At 46.3% G+C, this 26,931-nt stretch overlaps 10 non-coding genes across 10 annotated transcripts; 9 read left to right on the plus strand and 1 right to left on the minus strand.

Moving 5' to 3' along the window:
• Positions 1–794: 794 nt before the first annotated feature.
• Positions 795–866, plus strand: trnaw-cca (transfer RNA tryptophan (anticodon CCA)). Its single transcript has one exon. It is a non-coding gene; the product is annotated as a tRNA-Trp (tRNA).
• A 1,565-nt stretch (positions 867–2,431) lies between these two features.
• trnar-ucu (transfer RNA arginine (anticodon UCU)) lies at positions 2,432–2,523 on the minus strand. Its single transcript is given in 2 exon segments — positions 2,432–2,467; positions 2,487–2,523. It is a non-coding gene; the product is annotated as a tRNA-Arg (tRNA).
• A 3,477-nt stretch (positions 2,524–6,000) lies between these two features.
• Positions 6,001–6,073, plus strand: trnaf-gaa (transfer RNA phenylalanine (anticodon GAA)). The gene has a single exon. It is a non-coding gene; the product is annotated as a tRNA-Phe (tRNA).
• Positions 6,074–8,638: 2,565 nt separating this feature from the next.
• On the plus strand, positions 8,639–8,711 carry trnar-ccu (transfer RNA arginine (anticodon CCU)). The gene has a single exon. It is a non-coding gene; the product is annotated as a tRNA-Arg (tRNA).
• Positions 8,712–10,281: 1,570 nt separating this feature from the next.
• Positions 10,282–10,354, plus strand: trnaf-gaa (transfer RNA phenylalanine (anticodon GAA)). The gene has a single exon. It is a non-coding gene; the product is annotated as a tRNA-Phe (tRNA).
• Positions 10,355–12,919: 2,565 nt separating this feature from the next.
• trnar-ccu (transfer RNA arginine (anticodon CCU)) lies at positions 12,920–12,992 on the plus strand. The gene has a single exon. It is a non-coding gene; the product is annotated as a tRNA-Arg (tRNA).
• A 1,570-nt stretch (positions 12,993–14,562) lies between these two features.
• trnaf-gaa (transfer RNA phenylalanine (anticodon GAA)) lies at positions 14,563–14,635 on the plus strand. The gene has a single exon. It is a non-coding gene; the product is annotated as a tRNA-Phe (tRNA).
• A 5,715-nt stretch (positions 14,636–20,350) lies between these two features.
• trnaf-gaa (transfer RNA phenylalanine (anticodon GAA)) lies at positions 20,351–20,423 on the plus strand. The gene has a single exon. It is a non-coding gene; the product is annotated as a tRNA-Phe (tRNA).
• A 4,197-nt stretch (positions 20,424–24,620) lies between these two features.
• On the plus strand, positions 24,621–24,694 carry trnak-cuu (transfer RNA lysine (anticodon CUU)). Its single transcript has one exon. It is a non-coding gene; the product is annotated as a tRNA-Lys (tRNA).
• A 1,431-nt stretch (positions 24,695–26,125) lies between these two features.
• trnaf-gaa (transfer RNA phenylalanine (anticodon GAA)) lies at positions 26,126–26,198 on the plus strand. The gene has a single exon. It is a non-coding gene; the product is annotated as a tRNA-Phe (tRNA).
• Positions 26,199–26,931: the final 733 nt, after the last annotated feature.

Genomic DNA, 26,931 nt, shown 5'->3' on the forward strand with positions numbered 1-26,931 from the left:
ACTTGCTCCACTTGGCCCGCCTCATTCCCTTGCACCAAATCCAGTAATGCCTCCTTCCTCAGTGGGCCAGAAACGTACTGGTCGTGAAAGTTATCCTGAACACATTTCAAAAATTCTTCCCCTTCTTTGCGCCTTATATTATTGTTATCCCAGTCTATATGAGGATAGTTGAAATCCCCTGTTATCACTACTCTATGGCTTATGCACCTCTCTGCAATTTCCCTGCAAATTTGCTCCTCTATATCCGTCCCACTGGCTGGTGGCCTATAGAATACACCCAGGAGTGTAATCGCATCTCTATTGTTCCTTAACTTGAACTCAGTACCCAGGAGAAATTCCCTCGTTCCTGGGAACTTTGTATTAAGCAGAAGTTAGCAGCAAAAAGTGTTCGTGATGGGACTGAGAAATGTTTGAACAGCCGGCACCCTGTAAAACAGAGCTCCAAGTATCGGTTTAAATAAAGTCCTGAACTGACAGAGCGGCGAGCAGATGAGGATTGAATTAAATCCCAATTCACTGAATCTAAACAAGGTTTAAATAAGTGAACCTGTCAGGAGTGGGATTCCTGAGCTTGTGTGTGAGCTGAAACTGGATCGGTCCCGTTCTGTAAAGACTGAATGGCAGGCGGCTCCCAGACAGGGCTCAGGCCGGGACTGGCAGCTCTCCGCTGGGAACGGCTGGATTGGAGAGCGGGGCTCCTGCGCTGTTGCTGCTGCTGCTTCCGCCTCTTCGAGTCCCTGTGGCGGTCGGTACCGATCTCCCTCCTATGGATCCGGCTCCAGGTGGGCGCTGTGGACCTCGTGGCGCAACGGTAGCGCGTCTGACTCCAGATCAGAAGGATGCGTGTTCGAATCACGTCGGGGTCATTGCATTTTCGCAACGTTTCAGTGTCACTCTGTTTTATCGCGGGGCAGTCTTTCAGGGATGGTCTGTTCACTGTGTGTAAAATAATATTTATCACAGAATGAACACACCACAGAAGGAGGCCATTCAACCCATCAATCCCTTACCTGCCTTTTGTAAGACCAATCCCATTGGTCCCATTCCCCGTCCCTTTCCCCGGGGCCCTGCATTTTCCCCTTCAAGTATTTATCAAATTCCTTTTTGAAAGCCACGATTGAATCTGCTTCCACCGCCCTTTCAGGCAGCGCATTCCAGATCATAACCATTCGCTGCGTAAAAAAGATTTTCCTCATGTCGCCTTTGGTTCTTTTGCAATCATCTCAAATCTGTGTCCTCTGGTTCTCGACACTTCCGCCAATGAGAACAGCTTCTCTTTATTAACTTTATCTGAACCCTTCTTGACTTTGAACACTTCTATCAAATCTCCTCTGAACCTTCTCTGCTCTGAGGAGAACAACCCCAGCACGGGGTAAATGCGGTCAATTAGCACCAATTTATTTAACTGGGCATTAAACAAAGTGTGAGAGACTGGCAAGGCGTTGTGTGAACGGAGCTCACTGCTTTAAGACAATAAATCCAATCACTGCGTGGGCGCTGGGTTCAAATCTCACAACTGAGAGAATTTCTGACCTGTTCGCAGAAAACCCGATTGTCGTGCGATGGAGCAGAGGATGTGAAAGAAGCTGAAAGTGGAAGTGCAGATATTAGTTTCATCACAGTGACTGGACACGTTTCCACAGGTTCGGGCCTCTCACCTTAAGATTCTTTCCAGCAGAGTGGGACAGGTGATCAGAGTGACCGGGCTCCAGCGGCGCAATCGGTCAGTGCGCGGTCCTTATCTGACAGGACAGGGTCGGGAAATACCGAGGTTGTCAATTCGAGTCTCAGCGAGATCAAACAATCCTTTTGCTTGTGAACATTTTGACCGGAGTTGAAGGTACAATTAGTTTGTTCCAAAATGCATCTACTTATTTGAATTGCCATGTGGTTCCTCCGGATTACGCTGTTGCAATAGCAGATGAGATGTTCAGTATTGCTTGTTTACAGGAGGGACGCTGCGGTTTTGGAGACACAAACTATGATTTTGATCCATCCACAAATCGTGGGATTTAACTGGAGCTTTAAACCAGCGCCTTAGACCGCTCAGCCAGGATACTTTCCAACCTGCACTTCAGGAGCTAGTTTTACAGGAATAGAATTACTACAAGCAAGAATTCTCCCCCTCCAGCACCAATGCTCACACGGCAGCAGGATGCATGTGTCCAGTTAGAAACCTGTCTGAAGGAACATTCAGTCTGACAGAGCCGGAAGTCCAGCAGATTGACTTTCGGTCTGAGCAGATGTTGAGTCTCCTCCTTGAGAGTGTTTCGCCAATCCAGCTCAGAGTGGATTTAGAATCATAAATCCGGGTTTGACTGGAGCCACTTGTGTAAGATGAAGTGTCGGGGGCAGTTTCCCGTCCTTGACGGACATTAATGATCCTGCTGCAAAATTTCACTTCCCAGCTCCCGATCCGTGAACTAAAATCCAACTCTGGTGGGACTCGAACCCACAACCTTTGAATGTCCCCTCCGATTATTAAGTAGAAGTCCAACACGCTGTCCATTGCGCCACAGAGTCAGTGATGGAATTTTAAGGAGAGCGGGGATCCTGTGCTGTGGTTGAGGCGGTCAGGCTGCTCCTGCTTCCGCCTCTCACATTCCGAGAGCCGCGGCGGCAGTCTGCACCGATCGCCCTCCAATGGATCCGGCTCCAGCCGCTTGTTGTGGGCCTGGTGCAAGAACAGTCGCGTCTGACTCCACATCAGAAGGCTGCGTGTTTTGAACCAGGTTGAAATCACAGCATTTTCATTGTGTCTCAGGGTCCTGCCGCCGTGTTTACCGATACTCTGTATCTCTCGCTGTGTTTACCGATACTCTGTATCTCTCCCTGTGTTTACCGATACTCTGTATCTCCCGCTGTGTTTACCGATACTCTGTATCTCTCTGTGTTTACCGATACTCTGTATCTCTCGCTGTGTTTACCGATACTCTGTATCTCTCTGTGTTTACCGATACTCTGTATCTCTCGCTGTGTTTACCGATACTCTGTATCTCCCGCTGTGTTTACCGATACTCTGCAACTCTCCCGCTGTGTTTACCGATACTCTGTATCTCTCGCTGTGTTTACCGATACTCTGTATCTCTCCCTGTGTTTACCGATACTCTGTATCTCTCTGTGTTTACCGATACTCTGTATCTCTCGCTGTGTTTACCGATACTCTGTATCTCTCTGTGTTTACCGATACTCTGTATCTCTCGCTGTGTTTACCGATACTCTGTATCTCCCGCTGTGTTTACCGATACTCTGCAACTCTCCCGCTGTGTTTACCGATACTCTGTATCTCTCGATGTGTTTACCGATACTCTGTATCTCTCGCTGTGTTTACCGATACTCTGTATCTCTCCCTGTGTTTACCGATACTCTGTACCTCTCGCTGTGTTTACCGATACTCTGTATCTCTCGCTGTGTTTACCGATACTCTGTATCTCTCGCTGTGTTTACCGATACTCTGTATCTCTCGCTGTGTTTACCGATACTCTGCATCTCTCCCTGTGTTTATCTCTGTGTCAATCCGTGGGCAGATTCTGAATGAACAATGAAATAAATGAGGGGTTCAGACAATTCTCCCATCTGACACTTAGGAACCAATGAGCGAAACTTTATAATAAGATATTGCTTATTGTGATGCAGCAAAGAAAACATTGTATTTTGAATGTTTTAGGTTCAGTTATGTACAAAAAGAAACTGTGACCACAACGTGTTTGCAACAAGCCGCCTTTTAAGTTGATGTCCGGCTCGCTAACATTACAGCACGAGGTGTGGGCACCGCACTGATAACCTTCAGGTGTATCCGGGCCTTTCAGACACTTCGTGTGACACAAGAGCTTTCCAATCCCCGCCAGCTCCTGGACACCGAGACTTCCGTTGAAGCAGCATTCACCGGCAGGACCGATATCGCGCCCCCTTTGCCGGACTTCAGCAAATTGAACGTTGAAAATACAAAACAGGACGGACAGTATCTGGAAAACAGTTAAACTTTCAGTGTTCAGACTTTAGTCAGAACAATAAACAGGACTTTGGGTAGATATTAAGTGGATGTGCAGTAAGAGTGCGCTCTTGTTTTGTAAACTGTGGGAGTGTAGATATGAGTGTGATGTTCACATAGCAACTGCGGGTGTGTATATATGAGAGCGGTGTATATATATGAACTGTGTGTGTATATATGAGTGCCTTGTTTATTATGAGTGCGATGTTTATATATGAACTGTGGGTGTGTATATATGAGTGCGATGTTTATTTATTTACTTTTTTTCTTTCATGGGATGTGGGCGTCGCTGTCGAGGTCGGCATTTATTGCCCATCCCTAATTGCCCTTGAGACGCTGCGACAACGGATGAACGGACACCGCGCAACAATCGCCAGACAGGAGGGTTCCCTCCCAGTCGGGGAACACTTCAGCAGTCATGGACATTCAGCCACCGACCTTCGGGTAAGCGTTCTCCAAGGCGGCCTTCGAGACACACGACAACGCAAAATCGTCGAGCAGAAATTGATAGCCAAGTTCCGCACCCATGAGGACGGCCTCAACCGGGATCTTGGGTTCATGTCACGCTACACGTTACCCCACCAGCGAACAAATATTATCTGTTTTTAATATAACGGGTCAGTTGCTGTCTTTTCTATGTTTCGACCTCTCGATCTCTGTTTTTTTTTGTTTGTTGTTTTTTTTGGTGATTTGTACATTCTGAGACCTGGCAGGTAACACCTGTCTGTCTGCACACTGATTGCCTTGGCAACGGGCAGTTGAAAAAACTGTCTGCACTCACCAAGCATTGTTCTGTGAATTATAAATGCGATTTCATTTCGAGGATTTCATTTTCACATCGTTCACCTGACGAAGGAGGAAGCCTCCGAAAGCTTGTGAATTTAAAATAAAATTGCTGGACTATAACTTGGTGTTGTAAAATTGTTTACAATTGCCCTTGAGAAGGTGGTGGTGAGCCGCCTTCTTGAACCGCTGCAGTCCATGTGGTGACGGTTCTCCCACAGTGCTGTTAGGAAGGGAGTTCCAGGATTTTGACCCAGCGACGATGAAGGAACGGCGATATATTTCCAAGCCGGGATGGTGTGTAACTTGGAGGGGAACGTGCAGGTGGTGTTGTTCCCATGTGCCTGCTGCTCTTGTCTTTCTGGATGGTAGAGGTCGCGGGTTTTGGAGGTGCTGTCAAAGAAGCCTTGGCGAGTTGCTGCAGTGCATCCTGTGGATGGTACACACTGCAGCCACAGTGCGCCGGTGGTGAAGGGAGTGAATGTTTAGGGTGGTGGATGGGGTGCCATTCAAGCGGGCTGCTTTATCCTGGATGGTGTATGAACTGTGGGTGTGTTTATATGAGTTTGATGTTTATATAGAACTATGAATGTGTATTTTTGAGTGTGATGTTTATATATGAACTGTGGGTGTGTATATATGAGTGCGATGTTTATATATGAACTGTGGGTGTGTATATATGAGTGCGGTGTTTATATATGAACTGTGGGTGTGTATATATGAGTGCGATGTTTATATATGAACTGTGGGTGTGTATATATGAGTGCGGTGTTTATATATGAACTGTGGGTGTGTATATATGAGTGTGATGTTTATATATGAACTGTGGGTGTGTATATATGAGTGCGGTGTTTATATATGAACTGTGGGTGTGTATATATGAGTGTGATGTTCATATATGAACTGTGGGTGTGTATATATGAGTGCGATGTTTATATATGAACTGTGGGTGTGTATATATGAGTGTGATATTTATATATGAACTGTGGGTGTGTATATATGAGTGCGATGTTTATATATGAACTGTGGGTGTGTATATATGAGTGTGATGTTTATATATGAACTGTGGGTGTGTATATATGAGTGTGATGTTTATATATGAACTGTGGGTGTGTAAATATGAGTGCGATGTTTTTATTTGAATTTCGGAATGAACAGGAGGGGCAATTCCTCCTGGGGTTATATTTTTTTGAAGACAATGACATAAAGAGAAACTTTGACATGGGGCGGAAATAGCTCAGTTGGGAGAGCGTTAGACTGAAGATCTAAAGGTCCTTGGTTCAATCCCGAGTTTCGGCAGTTTTTGGTTGTTCAGTTTCTTCTTCCTCGCTTCGATTCTCACATTTATTTCCAGTGAAATTTGATCCCCACCACTGAAGGATTGGGGATGGAATGGAGAGACATCAAGGAAGGGAAATATTTATATCGTCTGTATTTGGTTTTTATTTCTCTGTTACCTTCTGCCTTTTTCTCTTGGTTTTGTCTCTCTTGGTGCCGGGTGACTATTTGATTTGATGCATTTGTTCCAAATTGATGCCTTTTCCCCATCTCGGGGCGGTCAGACCCGCTCTGTCTGTCTGTTGCTGCTGATGATCATTAATGGGAACAGGCCGCGAGTTAAACGTTTATCTGCAAACCGGAGAAAGACAAATAAAAAGAAAGACGTGTTTCTCCGGCCCAGGGGTAAAGTTACGATGGATGTTATTCAATAAACTGTCCCCGTCAATTTGTCTGTGGATTTTTTTTGCAAAGCTTTGATTTTAAAAGGTACAAAAAACCGAAATAAATAAAACAAATTACAAGAATCGAATCCGTGATCATGATATTACGGCATACTCCATGCAAATGAGTTAACCTGCCGGACTAACAGCACATTCGGCTGTTTAATTATTTTTTGTACCTGTACGTTGGTTGGTAGCGGTTTCTGTGCATGGACTCCTAAATCTCTCTGCTCCTCCACAGTTCCGAGCTTCTCACCATTTAGAAAATACACTGATTGATCTTAGATTTAAAGTGGATGACCTCGCTCTCCCCCACATTGAACTCTATTTGCCGCAGTTTTACCCACTCACTTAATTTATCAATTCCCACTTTTCAACTTCCTGCTTCTATCTACATTATTTATTCCGCCACCAGAAGGCTGAGTGTTCAAATCACGGGGTAACAGTTGCTTTTCGAGCTGATCGGATTCTGGATCGTTCCGGGATGAATGTTTTATTTGCTTTTTCTCAATAAACAGAACCTTGCTCTAAAGTCTGCTTCCCGACTTCTCAAATTTCACGAAGGCGTCTCATTTTGCCCTCGACTTTTGATCTTGAACTGTGGTTGAAACTTTTGCAGAGGGAAAACAAGTCCCCAAATCACTCCACCTGAATCTCAAACGCTTTGGGAAGAAGTTCAGTTCAAACAATCAGGACTTTAAAGGCCCCTCAATGACCTGCACTTTCATTGAATGAGTTTTGTTCGCCATTGTATTCGACCGTGAAATCGCTCTCCGCTTTCATCTCACTGGTGAAGAGTGTGACGGCCTTGTATCTGTCAGCGTGTAAGTGACGAGTTTGGGGTGAGCACGGGTCGCGTTTATTTTTGAAATCTCACCAAGCACCGGGGAAAAGAAACTGAGAATCAAACTGTCCCTGTCAGTGATGAATTGAAGTGAATATCGCTCCAAGCAGATCTGGACAATGCGCAGCGCAGCCGCACAGGAGTTCCAAATCCACCCTCTCCCCACTCGGCAATCGCATTAACTGAACTTTACTCTGGCCCAGTGTCACCGCGCTGAAATCAAGTATTTCTCGAACACATTTTTGCTTAACATCATTGTTACTGGTTTAATAGTGAAAACTGCCGTCCGCTTCACTGTAAGTACAAGAGACAACTTTGTAGACACCGTGTAGTGTCACAGACCTGCTCGTTGGACCTGCTCATTTCATCTCATCTCATTTTCAGCAAACCTGAATCTCACTGGAACAGAGAATGGAGAATCACAGCTCAAAAAATCAATCCTCTCGACCACGAGGGGACCGAGTCTTTCAACATACAGGTGTTTAATGGCAAGGTGAGTTTAATGTTCAGAAATAATACAGCACAAATTTTCATTCGGACAAGCTGCACACCCTTTCGTTTGGAAAATTAAACGGCTGGTAACACAGCTGTTATACTGATCGCAGCAAGCTGAAGTTTTAGCTCGATGAATTAGTCCTTGAGCAGCTGCAAGGTCTGTTTCTGTGGCGCAATTGGTTCACTGAAAGGTTTGTGGTTCGAACCCACCCGGGGACGGTTGAGCAACTTTTTACCTGAACATTCATTGTCTCGCATTTCTTGGTTTGAATGTGTCTCTCATCTGCCAGAAAATGTACCGTAAACATTGCCAGCTGAGTGCGTCTGATTTTCCACCATTTATTCTACGGTTGGATAACAGGCATCTGAAAAATATCCAAAAAAAGACGAGATTGGCTTGAACGAAGTCGGAATACTTCTGACAGACAAAGTCCGAAGTTTGCAGGCGAGCTCGTTCACTCTGACATGGATATTTCTGCAGTGAGCGACATCAGGCTGTTTTCACAATGAATGTCACTCCCTTTATTTTGGAAAAGTAAAATGGTATTCACATTCCGACTGGTATCAGTTGATTTGTGAGAGATCGTTAATTTTCGAGGGGCTGAATGGTCTTCTCTTGTCCCGATGTTCCTCTCCTGCTCAGCGCGGGGCTGGACGACTGGTAAAGGGCATCAAACTAACTCCAGAATGAAAAGCGGGTGTTCAGATTCAGCCACCTTGGGATTGTCGGACAAACTGAACCCCGACAGCAACCTCACCACCTGCCTCTCTGCAATAATAGGATGAGAAGGAGCCCTGCCGCTGGCCCGGCTAGCTCAGTCGGTAAAGCACGAGATTCCTAATCTCAGGGTCGTGGGTTTAAACCACACATTGGGCGTTTTGTGGTCTATTTTTCACAGTGGGTGATGAAAGGTTCAAAGTGCAACCTCTTATCTCCAGTTCAAGAAATCCAGTCATATAAACAGACACAACCCTGAGCTGTGTGAAAGGAAACCGTGAGCGTTGCCAAATATCCAGTCCCTCCCGATTCTATCTTCTCATTCCCTCCACATGGGACACGGCAGATACCATTTCAATAGGATTCATTTTTGTTGTTATTAAAAATGTTGATGGTTAGAACGTGTAATATTTAGAAGACGCCAACTCTGGATCCATTCGCCTCTCTGATACCTCCTGAGCCCACCTTACCCTCTTTGATTCTCCCTGAGCTCCTTATCTTCTCTGATACCCTCAGAGAGTCCATTATCCTCTTTGAACTTTGTCAGCGCCCTTTACACTCTCTGGTACCCGCTGAGTGCCCCTCACCCACTGATACGCCCTGAGCGTCCTTACACTCTCTGATACCCTCTGGCAGTCCTTCGCCTGTGCGAGATCTCAATATACTCTCTGATACCCTCTGACTGCCCCTTCCCCTCTCTGATACCCTCTGACTGCCCCTACTCCTCTCTGAGCCCCGTTACACTCTCTGATACCCTCTGACTGCCCCTTCCCCTCTCTGAGCCCCGTTACACTCTCTGATACCCTCTGACTGTCCCTTCCCCTCTCTGAGACCTCAATATACTCTCTGATACCCTCTGACTGCCCCTACCCCTCTCTGAGCCCCGTTACACTCTCTGATACCCTCTGACTGTCCCTTCCCCTCTCTGAGACCTCAATATACTCTCTGATACCCTCTGACTGCCCCTTCCCCTCTCTGAGCCCCGTTACACTCTCTGATACCCTCTGACTGTCCCTTCCCCTCTCTGAGACCTCAATATACTCTCTGATACCCTCTGACTGCCCCTTCCCCTCTCTGAGCCCCGTTACACTCTCTGATACCTCTGACTGCCCCTTCCCCTCTCTGAGTACCGGTACACTCTCTGATACCCTCTGACTGCCCCTTCCCCTCTCTGAGCCCCGTTACACTCTCTGATACCCTCTGACTGCCCCTTCCCCTCTCTGAGATTACTTTGCCCCAGTGCATCGCCACGAAGAAGCCATTAGACGCCCTGATGCCTTCTCAGAACCCGTTACCGTCTCTGATATCAAAGTGCGGTGTAACTTCGCAGGTGGATCTACCGGTCTGTGTTAAGGATGAGATCCAGAGTTTGTTCGGTCGCTGTTGCTTCCGCCTCTCCAACTCCGAGAGCTCTATCGGCGGTCGGTACCGATCTTCCTCCTATAAACTGGGTGTGGATGTGTGAGTGCGCTGCTGATTTATAAACTTTGTGAGTTTATGTATGACAGCGATTTTTATATATCAACTGTGGGTTTGTATATCTGTGTGCGATATTTATAGATGACCTGTGGGAGTGTATCGATGAGTGTGATATTTATATATGAACTGTGGGTGTGTATATATGAGTGCGATGTTTTTATATGAATTGAGGAATGAACAGGAGGGGCAATTCCACCTGGGGTTATGTTTTGTTCCAAGACAATGAAATAAAGGAACATTTTGATGTGGGGCCGAAATAGTTCAGTTGGGAGAGCGTTAGACTGAAGATCTAAAGGTCCTTGGTTCAATCCCGAGTTTCGGCAGTTTTTGGTTGTTCAGTTTCTTCTTCCTCGCTTCGATTCTCACATTTATTTCCAGTGAAATTTGATCCCCACCACTGAAGGATTGGGGATGGAATGGAGAGACATCAAGGAAGGGAAATATTTATATCGTCTGTATTTGGTTTTTATTTCTCTGTTACCTTCTGCCTTTTTCTCTTGGTTTTGTCTCTCTTGGTGCCGGGTGACTATTTGATTTGATGCATTTGTTCCAAATTGATGCCTTTTCCCCATCTCGGGGCGGTCAGACCCGCTCTGTCTGTCTGTTGCTGCTGATGATCATTAATGGGAACAGGCCGCGAGTTAAACGTTTATCTGCAAACCGGAGAAAGACAAATAAAAAGAAAGACGTGTTTCTCCGGCCCAGGGGTAAAGTTACGATGGATGTTATTCAATAAACTGTCCCCGTCAATTTGTCTGTGGATTTTTTTTGCAAAGCTTTGATTTTAAAAGGTACAAAAAACCGAAATAAATAAAACAAATTACAAGAATCGAATCCGTGATCATGATATTACGGCATACTCCATGCAAATGAGTTAACCTGCCGGACTAACAGCACATTCGGCTGTTTAATTATTTTTTGTACCTGTACGTTGGTTGGTAGCGGTTTCTGTGCATGGACTCCTAAATCTCTCTGCTCCTCCACAGTTCCGAGCTTCTCACCATTTAGAAAATACACTGATTGATCTTAGATTTAAAGTGGATGACCTCGCTCTCCCCCACATTGAACTCTATTTGCCGCAGTTTTACCCACTCACTTAATTTATCAATTCCCACTTTTCAACTTCCTGCTTCTATCTACATTATTTATTCCGCCACCAGAAGGCTGAGTGTTCAAATCACGGGGTAACAGTTGCTTTTCGAGCTGATCGGATTCTGGATCGTTCCGGGATGAATGTTTTATTTGCTTTTTCTCAATAAACAGAACCTTGCTCTAAAGTCTGCTTCCCGACTTCTCAAATTTCACGAAGGCGTCTCATTTTGCCCTCGACTTTTGATCTTGAACTGTGGTTGAAACTTTTGCAGAGGGAAAACAAGTCCCCAAATCACTCCACCTGAATCTCAAACGCTTTGGGAAGAAGTTCAGTTCAAACAATCAGGACTTTAAAGGCCCCTCAATGACCTGCACTTTCATTGAATGAGTTTTGTTCGCCATTGTATTCGACCGTGAAATCGCTCTCCGCTTTCATCTCACTGGTGAAGAGTGTGACGGCCTTGTATCTGTCAGCGTGTAAGTGACGAGTTTGGGGTGAGCACGGGTCGCGTTTATTTTTGAAATCTCACCAAGCACCGGGGAAAAGAAACTTAGAATCAAACTGTCCCTGTCAGTGATGAATTGAAGTGAATATCGCTCCAAGCAGATCTGGACAATGCGCAGCGCAGCCGCACAGGAGTTCCAAATCCACCCTCTCCCCACTCGGCAATCGCATTAACTGAACTTTACTCTGGCCCAGTGTCACCGCGCTGAAATCAAGTATTTCTCGAACACATTTTTGCTTAACATCATTGTTACTGGTTTAATAGTGAAAACTGCCGTCCGCTTCACTGTAAGTACAAGAGACAACTTTGTAGACACCGTGTAGTGTCACAGACCTGCTCGTTGGACCTGCTCATTTCATCTCATCTCATTTTCAGCAAACCTGAATCTCACTGGAACAGAGAATGGAGAATCACAGCTCAAAAAATCAATCCTCTCGACCACGAGGGGACCGAGTCTTTCAACATACAGGTGTTTAATGGCAAGGTGAGTTTAATGTTCAGAAATAATACAGCACAAATTTTCATTCGGACAAGCTGCACACCCTTTCGTTTGGAAAATTAAACGGCTGGTAACACAGCTGTTATACTGATCGCAGCAAGCTGAAGTTTTAGCTCGATGAATTAGTCCTTGAGCAGCTGCAAGGTCTGTTTCTGTGGCGCAATTGGTTCACTGAAAGGTTTGTGGTTCGAACCCACCCGGGGACGGTTGAGCAACTTTTTACCTGAACATTCATTGTCTCGCATTTCTTGGTTTGAATGTGTCTCTCATCTGCCAGAAAATGTACCGTAAACATTGCCAGCTGAGTGCGTCTGATTTTCCACCATTTATTCTACGGTTGGATAACAGGCATCTGAAAAATATCCAAAAAAAGACGAGATTGGCTTGAACGAAGTCGGAATACTTCTGACAGACAAAGTCCGAAGTTTGCAGGCGAGCTCGTTCACTCTGACATGGATATTTCTGCAGTGAGCGACATCAGGCTGTTTTCACAATGAATGTCACTCCCTTTATTTTGGAAAAGTAAAATGGTATTCACATTCCGACTGGTATCAGTTGATTTGTGAGAGATCGTTAATTTTCGAGGGGCTGAATGGTCTTCTCTTGTCCCGATGTTCCTCTCCTGCTCAGCGCGGGGCTGGACGACTGGTAAAGGGCATCAAACTAACTCCAGAATGAAAAGCGGGTGTTCAGATTCAGCCACCTTGGGATTGTCGGACAAACTGAACCCCGACAGCAACCTCACCACCTGCCTCTCTGCAATAATAGGATGAGAAGGAGCCCTGCCGCTGGCCCGGCTAGCTCAGTCGGTAAAGCACGAGATTCCTAATCTCAGGGTCGTGGGTTTAAACCACACATTGGGCGTTTTGTGGTCTATTTTTCACAGTGGGTGATGAAAGGTTCAAAGTGCAACCTCTTATCTCCAGTTCAAGAAATCCAGTCATATAAACAGACACAACCCTGAGCTGTGTGAAAGGAAACCGTGAGCGTTGCCAAATATCCAGTCCCTCCCGATTCTATCTTCTCATTCCCTCCACATGGGACACGGCAGATACCATTTCAATAGGATTCATTTTTGTTGTTATTAAAAATGTTGATGGTTAGAACGTGTAATATTTAGAAGACGCCAACTCTGGATCCATTCGCCTCTCTGATACCTCCTGAGCCCACCTTACCCTCTTTGATTCTCCCTGAGCTCCTTATCTTCTCTGATACCCTCAGAGAGTCCATTATCCTCTTTGAACTTTGTCAGCGCCCTTTACACTCTCTGGTACCCGCTGAGTGCCCCTCACCCACTGATACGCCCTGAGCGTCCTTACACTCTCTGATACCCTCTGGCAGTCCTTCGCCTGTGCGAGATCTCAATATACTCTCTGATACCCTCTGACTGCCCCTTCCCCTCTCTGATACCCTCTGACTGCCCCTACTCCTCTCTGAGCCCCGTTACACTCTCTGATACCCTCTGACTGCCCCTTCCCCTCTCTGAGCCCCGTTACACTCTCTGATACCCTCTGACTGTCCCTTCCCCTCTCTGAGACCTCAATATACTCTCTGATACCCTCTGACTGCCCCTACCCCTCTCTGAGCCCCGTTACACTCTCTGATACCCTCTGACTGTCCCTTCCCCTCTCTGAGACCTCAATATACTCTCTGATACCCTCTGACTGCCCCTTCCCCTCTCTGAGCCCCGTTACACTCTCTGATACCCTCTGACTGTCCCTTCCCCTCTCTGAGACCTCAATATACTCTCTGATACCCTCTGACTGCCCCTTCCCCTCTCTGAGCCCCGTTACACTCTCTGATACCTCTGACTGCCCCTTCCCCTCTCTGAGTACCGGTACACTCTCTGATACCCTCTGACTGCCCCTTCCCCTCTCTGAGCCCCGTTACACTCTCTGATACCCTCTGACTGCCCCTTCCCCTCTCTGAGATTACTTTGCCCCAGTGCATCGCCACGAAGAAGCCATTAGACGCCCTGATGCCTTCTCAGAACCCGTTACCGTCTCTGATATCAAAGTGCGGTGTAACTTCGCAGGTGGATCTACCGGTCTGTGTTAAGGATGAGATCCAGAGTTTGTTCGGTCGCTGTTGCTTCCGCCTCTCCAACTCCGAGAGCTCTATCGGCGGTCGGTACCGATCTTCCTCCTATAAACTGGGTGTGGATGTGTGAGTGCGCTGCTGATTTATAAACTTTGTGAGTTTATGTATGACAGCGATTTTTATATATCAACTGTGGGTTTGTATATCTGTGTGCGATATTTATAGATGACCTGTGGGAGTGTATCGATGAGTGTGATATTTATATATGAACTGTGGGTGTGTATATATGAGTGCGATGTTTTTATATGAATTGAGGAATGAACAGGAGGGGCAATTCCACCTGGGGTTATGTTTTGTTCCAAGACAATGAAATAAAGGAACATTTTGATGTGGGGCCGAAATAGTTCAGTTGGGAGAGCGTTAGACTGAAGATCTAAAGGTCCTTGGTTCAATCCCGAGTTTCGGCAGTTTTTGGTTGTTTAGTTTCTTCTTCTTTGGGTCGATTCTCGCATTTATTTACAGTGAAATTTGATCCCCGCCACTGAAGGATTGGGGATTGAATGGAGAGACATCAAGGATGGGAAATATTTATATCGTCTGTATTTGGTTTTTATTTCTCTGTTACCTTCTGCCTTTTTCTCTTGGTTTTGTCTCTCTCGGTGCCGGGTGACTATTTGATTTGATGCATTTTGTTCGAAATTGATGCCTTTTCCCCATCTCGGGGCGGTCAGACCCGCTCTGTCTGTCTGTTGCTGCTGATGATCATTAATGGGAACAGGCCGCGAGTTAAATATTTATCTGCAAACCGGAGAAAGACAAATAAAAAGAAAGACGTGTTTCTCCGGCCCAGGGGTAAAGTTACAATGGATGTTATTCAATAAACTGTCCCCGGGAATTTCTCTGTGGACCTGTTTGTAAAGCTTGGGTTTAAAAGTTAAAAAACCCGAAATAAATAAAGTAAATTACAAGAATCGAATCCGTGATCATGATATTACGGTAAACTCTATGCAAATGAACTAACCGGCCGGACGAAGGGCACATTCGGCTGTTTAATTAATTTTTGTTCCTGTGCGCTGGTTGGGAGCGGTTTCTGTACATGGACCAAAAATCTCTCTGCTCCTCCACAGTTCCTAGTTTCTCACCATTCAGAAAATACACTGATTGATCTTAGATTTAAAGTGGATGACCTCGCTCTCCCCCACATTGAACTCTATTTGCCGCAGTTTTGCCCACTCACTTAATTTATCAATTCCCACTTTTCAACTTCCTGCTTCTATCTACATTATTTATTCCGCCACCAGAAGGCTGAGTGTCCAGATCACGGGGTAACCGTTGCTTTTCGAGCTGATCGGATTCTGGATCGTTCCGGGATGAATGTTTCATCTGCTTTTTCTCAATAAACAGAACCTTGCACTCAAATCTGCTTCTCTGGTTCCCAATTTTCAGGAAGGCGTCTCATTCTGCCCTCGACTTTTGATCTTGAACTGTGGTTGAAGATTTTGCAAAGAGGGAAAAGAAGTCCCCAAATCGCCCCACGTGAATCTCAAACGCTTTGGGAAGAAGTTCAGTTCAAACAATCAGGACTTTAAAGGCACCTCAATGACCTGCACTTTCTTTGATTGAGTTTTGTTCGCCATTGTATTCGACCGTGAAATCGCTCTCGATTTTCATCTCACTGAAGTGAAGAGTGTGAGGGCCTTGTATCTGTCAGATTGTAAGTGACGAGTTTGGGGTCGGTATGGGCCGCTTTCAATTTTGAAATCTCACCAAGCACCAGAGAAAAGAAACTTAGAATCAAACTGTCCCTGTCAGTGATGAATTGAAGTGAATATCGCTCCAAGCAGATCTGGACAATGCGCAGCGCAGCCGCACAGGAGTTCCAAATCCACCCTCTCCCCACTCGGCAATCGCATTAACTGAACTTTACTCTGGCCCAGTGTCACCGCGCTGAAATCAAGTCTTTCTCGGCCACATACTTTCTTAACATCATAGTTACTGGTTTAAGAGTGAAAACTGCCGTCCGCTTCACTGTAAGTGCAAGAGACAACTTTGTAGACACCGTGTAGTGTCACAGACCTGCTCGTTGGACCTGCTCATTTCATCTCATCTCATTTTCTGCAATACTGGAACAGAGAATGGTGAATCACAGCTCGAGAAATCAATCCTCTCTCCGACTGGGGGAGCGAGTCTTCCAACATACAGGCATTTAGGGCCAAGGGGAGTTTGATGTTCAGAAAGAAGACGGCACCGATTTTCACTCGTGCAAACTGCACACCCTTTATTTTGGAAAAGTAAACTGATGGTCAGACAGCTGTGACATTGGGCGCTGCAAGCTGAAACGGTAGCTCGGTGAATTAGTGGTTCAAGGAAGCCACTGCTGTGTGCACTGTGGTGCAATTGGTTAGCGCGTCCGGTTATTAACTGTAACGGTTGGTGGTTCGAGCCCACCCGGAGACAATAGGGAGCTTTTACCTGAAAATTCGTTATTTCGCATTTCCAGGTTTCAAATGTGTGTTCTGTTCACAGAAAAATGTACCGTAAACATTGCCAGCTGAGCGCGGCTGATATTCCACCTGCCGCTGGATAACAGGTATCTGAACAATATCCAAAAAACCGAGAATGGCTTGAAGGTGATCGAAATACTTCTTGACAGACAAGGTTCAAAAGGAGGGCTCACGATTAAAGTGAAATATTATTCACCCTCCGACAGGTTTCAGTTTATTTGTGACAGATCGTTAAAGGATCCTGCAGCGCTTCCTCAGTTAACAAAAGCAGTTCTCAGCCGCATTTTTGACGCAGCATCAAACCCATCAGTTTTTCGCTGTTCCCCAGCTCCCCGAGTGAGTGAGGCCGTGACAGCAGCAACATTGTCCGGCCCCGCTCTCTCCAATCACCCGCTGCCGGCGGAAAGCAGCGAATGCAGCCTCAGACAGCGCATTACTGTCCATCCCTGGGAAACAATTTCCAACTGAAACAGATTGGAGTTGTGCTGAGCTTTGAGTCTGTAGCGTGTCCGTGACGAGTTTCAGGTTGATATCATCCATTCATTTTTTTATATCTCAGAAACGCACCAGGAGAAAACCGGAACTGAGAATCAAATTGTCCCTGTAGGTGATGAATTCAAGGGAATACCGCTCCAAGCAGATCTGTGAAAGTCACAGTGCAACCGCACAGAAGTTCCAAATTCTCCCTCTCGCCACTCGGCAAACATTAACTGACCTTTGCTCTGGCCTGGTGTCGCCTCGCTCAAACCGTCTCTTTCGCGTATGATTTTTTTACGAGTGCAAAGCGTCCCCCGCTTCAGTGAAGCTGCAATCGACATTTTCTTCTAGATGCCATGTCATGGGCCAAATAAAGGATGTGAACAGTTACTGCTGAGAACAAATTAAAAAGTAGCAGAAGTTCATCAAAGTTGCACCATTGAAAGTCCTGGGTGGAGGTTTAGAGGCTGCGATTGTGGGAAGAGTTTTGTTGCGATTCTAACAGACCCTCGAGTGAATTTCCGGGATGTCCAGAGCACCGAAATAACTCAGTCAGACTGAAGATCTAAAGGGTTCAGTCTCGGGTTTCAGGAGCGTTTTCTCTCCCTCTCTGTTATCTTGATACCTCCTCCGTGCCCTTTCCATTTTCTGATACTCTCGGAGGGCCCCTTACCCACTGACACACCCTGACTCTCCCTGATAACATCTGGCAGTCCCTTGCCCTCCCTGATAACATCTGGCAGTCCCTTGCCCTCCCTGATAACATCTGGCAGTCCCTTGCCCTCCCTGATAACTTCTGAGAGTGCCGTAAACTCTTTGATACCTCATAGCCTCACACCCCTTGATAACCCCTGAGAAGCCCTTTGATTCCCGTTGCCCCACCGGATCCACACTAATAAACCCTTAGACTCCCTGATTCATTCTCAGGAGCCATTAACCTCTCTGCTACCCAAGTGCGATTTAATTCCACATGTGGATCTGCCAGTCTGTGTTAAGGATCAGATCCACGGTTTGTTCGCTCTCATTACTCCGAAGCACTCTGTTCACCGAGAGGGAAATCGCATCAACGTTTATGTGATTTTCAAAGAAAAATAAAACATTGCATGTACAGAAAACAGAAATAGCTCAGATGGGGTAGCGTTAGAATTAAAATCCACAGATCCTTTGTTCAATCTCCGCTTAAGGCGGCCTTTTTTCCTCTTTCTCTGTTGGCGGAATGCATAATGAGGGGGCTTAATCTTGAAATTAGTGCTCGATTAATGAGGCGAGAAATCAGGAATCACTTTCGCAAACAAAATCCGGCCGAAAGCTGGAACTCTCTCGGCCAAAAGGATGTGGATTGAGGCTCAATTCAAATTTTCAATCTGATATTCATCGATCTTTTTTCTGTTCGGGTCCCATGGGATTTGAGTCCAAGGCAGGGAAACAGAGTTGAATTACTGATCACTTCATGATCTAATTGAATGGGACACGAGGTTCGAGGGGCTGAATGGTCTTCTCCTGTCCCGATGTTCGTCTCCTGCTCAGTGCGGGGCTGGACGACTGGTAAGAGGCATCAGACCGACTCCAGAATGAAAAGCGGGTGTTCAGATTCAGCCACCTTGGGATTGTCGGACAAACTGAACCCCGACAGCAACCTCACCACCCGCCTCTCTGCAATAATAGGATGGGAAGGAGCCCTGCCGCTGGCCCGGCTAGCTCAGTCGGTAAAGCACGAAATTCCTAATCTCAGGGGCGTGGGTTTAAACCACACATTGGGCGTTTTGTGTTCTACTTTTCACAGTGGGTGATGAAAGGTTCAAAGTGCAACCTGTTATCTCCAGTTCAAGAAATCCAGTTATATAAACAGACACAACACTGAGCTGTGTGAAAGGAAACCGTGAGCGTTGCCAAATATCCAGTCCCTCCCGATTCTATCTTCTCATTCCCTCCACATGGGACACGGCAGATACCGTTTCAATAGGATTCATTTTTGCTGTTATTAAAAATGTTGATGGTTAGGAAGTGTAATATTTAGAAGATGCCAACTCTGGATCCATTCGCCTCTCTGATACCTCCTGAGCCCACCTTACCCTCTTTGATTCTCCCTGAGCTCCTCATCTTCTCTGATACCCTCAGAGAGTCCATTATCCTCTTTGAACCTTGTCAGCGCCCTTTACACTCTCTGACACCCGCTGAGTGCCCCTCACCCACTGATACACCCTGAGCGTCCTTACACTCTCTGATACCCTCTGGCAGTGCTTCCCCTGTGCGAGATCTCAATATACTCTCTGATACCCTCTGACTGCCCCTTCCCCTCTCTGAGCCCCGTTACACTCTCTGATGCCCTCTGACTGCCCCTTCCCCTCTCTGAGCCCCGTTACACTCTCTGATACCCTCTGACTGTCCCTTCCCCTCTCTGAGCCCCGTTACACTCTCTGATACCCTCTGACTGTCCCTTCCCCTCTCTGAGCCCCGTTACACTCTCTGATGCCCTCTGACTGTCCCTTCCCCTCTCTGAGCCCCGTTACACTCTCTGATGCCCTCTGACTGTCCCTTCCCCTCTCTGAGCCCCGTTACACTCTCTGATACCCTCTGACTGTCCCTTCCCCTCTCTGAGCCCCGTTACACTCTCTGATACCCTCTGACTGTCCCTTCCCCTCTCTGAGCCCCGTTACACTCTCTGATGCCCTCTGACTGTCCCTTTCCCTCTCTGAGATGCCCTTGCCCCAAAGCCTCGCCACTAAGAAGCCATTAGACGCCCTGATGCCTTCTCAGAACCCGTTACCGTCCCTGCGAACAAAGTGCGGTGTAACTTCACAGGTGGATCGACCGGTCTGTGTTAAGGATGAGATCCAGAGTTTGTTCGGTCGCTGTTGCTTCCGCCTCTCCAACTCTGAGAGCTCCATTGGCGGTCGGTACCGATCTCCCTCCTATAAACTGGGTGTGGATGTGTGAGTGCGCTGCTGATTTATAAACTTTGTGAGTTTATGTATGACAGCGATTTTTAGAAACCAACTGTGGGTTTGTATATATGTGTGCGATATTTATAGATGACCTGTGGGAGTGTATCGATGAGTGTGAATTTTATATATGAACCGTGGGTGCATCTCCATGAGTGCGATGTTTTTATATGAATTGAGGAATAAACAGGAGGGGCAATTCCACCTGGGGTTATATTTTCTTCCAAGACAATGAAATAAAGGAACTTTTTGATATGGGGCCGAAATAGCTCAGTTGGGAGAGCGTTAGACTGAAGATCTAAAGGTCCTTGGTTCAATCCCGAGTTTCGGCAGTTTTTGGTTGTTTCGTTTCTTCTTCCTCGCTTCGATTCTCGCATTTATTTACAGTGAAATTTGATCCCCGCCACTGAAGGATTGGGGATGGAATAGAGAGACATCAAGGATGGGAAATATTTATATCGTCTGTATTTGGTTTTTATTTCTCTGTTACCTTCTGCCTTTTTCTCTTGGTTTTGTCTCTCGGTGCCGGGTGACTATTTGATTTGATGCATTTGTCCTGAACTGATGCCTTTTCCACATCTCGGGGCGGTCAGGCCCGCTCTGTCTGTCTGTTGCTGCTGATGATCATTAATGGGAACAGGCTGCGAGTTAAACATTTACCTGCAAACCGGAGAAAGACAAATAAAAAGAAAGACGTGTTTCTCCGGCCCAGGGGCAAAGTTATAATGGATGTTATTCAATAAACTGTCCCCGTGAATTTGTCTGTGGACCTGTTTGTGAAGCTTCGATTTAAAAGTTAAAAAACCCGAAATAAATAAAGTAAATTACAAGAATCGAATCCGTGATCATGATATTACGGTAAACTCTATGCAAATGAACTAACCGGCTGTCCGAATGGCACATTCGGCTGTTTAATTAATTTTCGTACCTGTGCGCCGGTTGGTAGCGGTTTCTGTACATGGACCAAAAATCTCTCTGTTCCTCCACAGTTCCTCGTTTATCACCATTTAGAAAATACACTGATTGATCTTAGATTTAAAGTGGATGACCTCGCTCTCCCCCACATTGAACTCTATTTGCCACAGTTTTACCCACTCACTTAATTTATCAATTCCGACTTTTCAACTTCCTGCTTCTGTCTACATTATTTATTCCGCCACCAGAAGGCTGAGTGTCCAAATCACGGGGTAACCGTTGCTGTTCGAGCTGATCGGATTCTGGATCGTTCCGGAATGAATGTTTCATCTGCTTTTTCTCAAATCTGCTTCTCTGGTTCCCAATTTTCAGGAAGGCGTCTCATTCTGCCCTCGACTTTTGATCTTGAACTGTGGTTGAAGATTTTGCAAAGAGGGAAAAGAAGTCCCCAAATCGCCCCACGTGACTCTCAAACGCTTTGGGAAGAAGTTCAGTTCAAACAATCAGGACTTTAAAGGCCCCTCAATGACCTGCACTTTCATTGATTGAGTTTTGTTCCCCATTGTATTCGACCGTGAAATCGCTCTCCGCTTTCATCTCACTGGTGAAGAGTGTGACGGCCTTGAATCTGTCAGATTGCAAGTGACGAGTTTGGGGTCGGTATGGGCCGCTTTCAATTTTGAAATCTCACCAAGCACCGGGGAAAAGAAACTTAGAATCAAACTGTCCCTGTCAGTGATGAATTGAAGTGAATATCGCTCCAAGCAGATCTGGACAATGCGCAGCGCAGCCGCACAGGAGTTCCAAATCCACCCTCTCCCCACTCGGCAATCACATTAACTGAACTTTACTCTGGCCCAGTGTCACCGCGCTGAAATCAAGTCTTTCTCGGCCACACACTTTCTTAACATCATAGTTCCTGGTTTAAGAGTGAAAACTGCCGTCCGCTTTACTGTAAGTGCAAGAGACAACATCGTAGACACCGTGTCGTGTCACAGACCTGCTCGTTGGACCTGCTCATTTCATCTCATCTCATTTTCTGCAATACTGGGACAGAGAATGGTGAATCACAGCTCGAAAAATCAATCCTCTCTCCGACTGGGGGAGCGAGTCTTCCAACATACAGGCATTTAGGGGCAAGGGGAGTTTGATGTTCAGAAAGAAGACGGCACCGATTTTCACTCGTGCAAACTGCACACCCTTTATTTTGGAAAAGTAAACTGATGGTCAGACAGCTGTTACATTGATCGCTGCAAGCTGAAACGGTAGCTCGGTGAGTTAATGGCTCAAGATGGCCACTGTGGTACAATTGGTTAGCGCGTTTGGTTATTAACTGTAAAGTTTGGTGGTTCGAGCCCACCCGGGGACAATAGGGAGCTTTTACCTTAAAATTCGTTGTTTCGCATTTCCAGGTTTCGAATGTGTGTTCTGTTTACAGAAAAATGTACCGGAAACATTGCCAGCTGAGCGCGGCTGATATTCCACCTGCCGCTGGATAACAGGTATCTGAACAATATCCAAAAAACCGAGAATGGCTTGATGGTGATCGAAATACTTCTTGACAGACAAGGTTCAAAAGGAGGGCTCACGATTAAAGTGAAATATTATTCACCTTCCGACAGGTTTCAGTTTATTTGTGAGAGATCGTTAAAGGATCCTGCAGCGCTTCCTCAGTTAACAAAAGCAGTTCTCAGCCGCATTTTTGACGCAGCATCAAACCCATCAGTTTTTCGCTGTTTCCCCAGCTCCCCGAGTGAGTGAGGCCGTGACAGCAGCGACATTGTCCGGCCCCGCTCTCTCCAATCACCCGCTGCCGGCGGAAAGCAGCGAATGCAGCCTCAGACAGCGCATTACTGTCCATCCCTGGGAAACAATTTCCAACTGAAACAGATTGGAGTTGTGCTGAGCTTTGAGTCTGTAGCGTGTCCATGACGAGGTTCAGGTTGATATCATCCATTCATTTTTTTATATCTCAGAAACGCACCAGGAGAAAACCGGAACTGAGAATCAAATTGTCCCTGTAGGTGATGAATTCAAGGGAATATCGCTCCAAGCAGATCTGTGAAAGTCACAGTGCAACCGCACAGAAGTTCCAAAATTCTCCCTCTCGCCACTCGGCAAACATTAACTGACCTTTGCTCTGGCCTGGTGTCACCTCGCTCAAACCGTCTCTTTCGCGTATGATTTTTTTACGAGTGCAAAGCGTCCCCGCTTCAGTGAAGCTGCAATCGACATTTTCTTCTAGATGCCATGTCATGGGCCAGATAAAGGATGTGAACAGTTACTGCTGAGAACAAATTAAAAAGTAGCAGAAGTTCATCAAAGTTGCACCATTGAAAGTCCTGGGTGGAGGTTTAGAGGCTGCGATTGTGGGAAGAGTTTTGTTGCGATTCTAACAGACCCTCGAGTGAATTTCCGGGATGTCCAGAACACCGAAATAACTCAGTCAGACTGAAGATCTGAAGGGTTCAGTCCCGGGTTTCAGGAGCGTTTTCTCTCCCTCTCTGTTATCTTGATACCTCCTCCGTGCCCTTTCCATTTTCTGATACGCTCGGAGGGCCCCTTACCCACTGACACACCCTGACTCTCCCTGATAACATCTGGCAGTCCCTTGCCCTCTCTGATAACATCTGGCAGTCCCTTGCCCTCTCTGATAACATCTGGCAGTCCCTTGCCCTCTCTGATAACATCTGGCAGTCCCTTGCCCTCTCTGATAACTTCTGAGAGTGCCGTAAACTCTTTGATACCTCATAGCCTCACACCCCTTGATAACCCCTGAGAAGCCCTTTGATTCCCTGACAGCCTCTGGGATCCCGTTGCCCCACCGGATCCACACTAATAAACCCTTAGACTCCCTGGTTCATTCTCAGGAGCCATTAACCTCTCTGCTACCCAAGTGCGATTTAATTCCACATGTGGATCTACCAGTCTGTGTTAAGGATCAGATCCACGGTTTGTTCGCTCTCATTACTCCGAAGCACTCTGTTCACCGAGAGGGAAATCGCATCTACGTTTATGTGATTTTCAAAGAAAAATAAAACATTGCATGTACAGAATACAGAAATAGCTCAGATGGGGTAGCGTTAGAATTAAAATCCACAGATCCTTTGGCGGCCTTTTTTCCTCTTTCTCTGTTGGCGGAATGCATAATGAGGGGGCTTAATCTTGAAATTAGTGCTCGATTAATGAGGCGAGAAATCAGGAATCACTTTCGCAAACAAAATACGGCCGAAAGCTGGAACTCTCTCGGCCAAAAGGATGTGGATTGAGGCTCAATTCAAATTTACAAGACTGATATTGACAGATCTTTTTTCGGTTCGGGTCCCAAGGGATATGTTTCCAATGCGGGGAAATAGAGTTGAGTTACAGACCACCTCATGATCTAATTGAATGGCACAGCAGGAAGAGGGGCTGAGTGGCCCTCTCCTGTCTCGATGTTCCTCTCCTGCTCAGCGCGGTGCTGGAGGACGGGGAAAAGGCATCAGACTGACTCCAGAATGAAAAGCGAGTGTGCAGAAGGAGCGACGCTGGGATTGTCAGACAAACTGAACCCCTGCAGCAAAATCAACAGCTGCCTCTCTACAATAATAGGATGGGAAAAGACATTGAAGGCGGCCTGACTAGCTCAGTCTGGTAGAGCATGAGACTCTTAATCTCAGGGTCGTGGGTTCGAGCCCCACGCTGGGCGTTTTGTGTTTTATTTCTCAAACTGGGTGATAAAAGGTCCAAAGTGCGACCTCTTATCTCCAGTTCATGAAATCCAGTTATCTGAACAGACACAACACTGAGCTGTGTGAAAGGAAACCGTGAGCGTTGCCAAATATCCAGTCCCTCCCGATTCTATCTTCTCATTCCCTCCACATGGGACACGGACAGATTATCGGTTCAACCGGCTTCATTTTTCGCTGTTATTAAATGTGTTGATGCCTACAAAATGTAAGATTTAGAAGATGACAACTCTGGATCCATTCGCCTCTCTGATACCTCCGGAGACCCCCTTACCTGATTTGATTCTCCCTGAGCTCCTCATCTTCTCCGATATGGTCCGAGAGTCCATTATCCTTTTTGAACCTTGTCAGCGCCCTTTACACTCTCTGATACCCGCAAAATGCTCCTTACCCACTGTTACGCCCTGAGTCCTCTTACGCTCTCTGATACCCTCTAACACTCCCTTCCCCTCTCTGAGATCCACTTACGCTCTCTGATACTCTCTGACACTCCCTTCCCCTCTCTGAGATCCACTTACGCTCTATGATACCCTCTGACAGTCCTTTCCTCTCTCTGAGATCCCCTTACACTCTCTGATACCCTCCGACAGTCCTTTCCCCTCTCTGAGATCCCCTTGCACTCTCTGATATCCTCCGACAGTTCCATCCCCTCTCTGAGATCCACTTACACTGTCTGATACCCTCTGACACTCCCTTCCCTTCTCTGAGATCCTGTTACACTGTCTGATACCTTCTGACACTCCCTTCCCCTCTCTGAGCCCTCTTACGCTCTCTGATATCCTCTGAGATACCCTTACACTCTGTGATACTCTCTGACAGTTCCATCCCCTCTCTGTGATCCCGTTACACTCTCTGATACCCTCTGACTGCCCCTTCCCCTCTCTGAGATTACTTTGCCCCAGTGCATCGCCACGAAGAAGCCATTAGACGCCCTGATGCCTTCTCAGAACCCGTTACCGTCTCTGATATCAAAGTGCGGTGTAACTTCGCAGGTGGATCTACCGGTCTGTGTTAAGGATGAGATCCAGAGTTTGTTCGGTCGCTGTTGCTTCCGCCTCTCCAACTCCGAGAGCTCTATCGGCGGTCGGTACCGATCTTCCTCCTATAAACTGGGTGTGGATGTGTGAGTGCGCTGCTGATTTATAAACTTTGTGAGTTTATGTATGACAGCGATTTTTATATATCAACTGTGGGTTTGTATATCTGTGTGCGATATTTATAGATGACCTGTGGGAGTGTATCGATGAGTGTGATATTTATATATGAACTGTGGGTGTGTATATATGAGTGCGATGTTTTTATATGAATTGAGGAATGAACAGGAGGGGCAATTCCACCTGGGGTTATGTTTTGTTCCAAGACAATGAAATAAAGGAACATTTTGATGTGGGGCCGAAATAGTTCAGTTGGGAGAGCGTTAGACTGAAGATCTAAAGGTCCTTGGTTCAATCCCGAGTTTCGGCAGTTTTTGGTTGTTTAGTTTCTTCTTCTTTGGGTCGATTCTCGCATTTATTTACAGTGAAATTTGATCCCCGCCACTGAAGGATTGGGGATTGAATGGAGAGACATCAAGGATGGGAAATATTTATATCGTCTGTATTTGGTTTTTATTTCTCTGTTACCTTCTGCCTTTTTCTCTTGGTTTTGTCTCTCTCGGTGCCGGGTGACTATTTGATTTGATGCATTTTGTTCGAAATTGATGCCTTTTCCCCATCTCGGGGCGGTCAGACCCGCTCTGTCTGTCTGTTGCTGCTGATGATCATTAATGGGAACAGGCCGCGAGTTAAATATTTATCTGCAAACCGGAGAAAGACAAATAAAAAGAAAGACGTGTTTCTCCGGCCCAGGGGTAAAGTTACAATGGATGTTATTCAATAAACTGTCCCCGGGAATTTCTCTGTGGACCTGTTTGTAAAGCTTGGGTTTAAAAGTTAAAAAACCCGAAATAAATAAAGTAAATTACAAGAATCGAATCCGTGATCATGATATTACGGTAAACTCTATGCAAATGAACTAACCGGCCGGACGAAGGGCACATTCGGCTGTTTAATTAATTTTTGTTCCTGTGCGCTGGTTGGGAGCGGTTTCTGTACATGGACCAAAAATCTCTCTGCTCCTCCACAGTTCCTAGTTTCTCACCATTCAGAAAATACACTGATTGATCTTAGATTTAAAGTGGATGACCTCGCTCTCCCCC

The sequence above is a fragment of the Heptranchias perlo genome, unplaced genomic scaffold (assembly GCF_035084215.1).
Source record: "Heptranchias perlo isolate sHepPer1 unplaced genomic scaffold, sHepPer1.hap1 HAP1_SCAFFOLD_590, whole genome shotgun sequence".
NCBI classification, from domain to species: Eukaryota; Metazoa; Chordata; class Chondrichthyes; order Hexanchiformes; family Hexanchidae; genus Heptranchias; species Heptranchias perlo.